This window comes from Pogona vitticeps, chromosome 1 (assembly GCF_051106095.1).
Source record: "Pogona vitticeps strain Pit_001003342236 chromosome 1, PviZW2.1, whole genome shotgun sequence".
Lineage (NCBI taxonomy): Eukaryota > Metazoa > Chordata > Lepidosauria > Squamata > Agamidae > Pogona > Pogona vitticeps.
Window position 1 is genome coordinate 4,326,226 of NC_135783.1, and position 221 is coordinate 4,326,446.

Genomic DNA, 221 nt, shown 5'->3' on the forward strand with positions numbered 1-221 from the left:
CTTATTGACATGAATGACATTTGAGGTCTGTGGTTCCTCTGTTTTATAGTGTTTTATAGTGAGAATTTCAGAAGAGATCATCAATAGGAATGTTGTTGTTGCTTAGTCATTAAGTCGTGTTTGACTCTTCGTGACCCCATGGACCAGAGCACGCCAGGCCCTCCTGTCTTCCACTGCCTCCCGGAGTTGGGTCAGATTCATGTTGGTTGCTTTGGTGACAC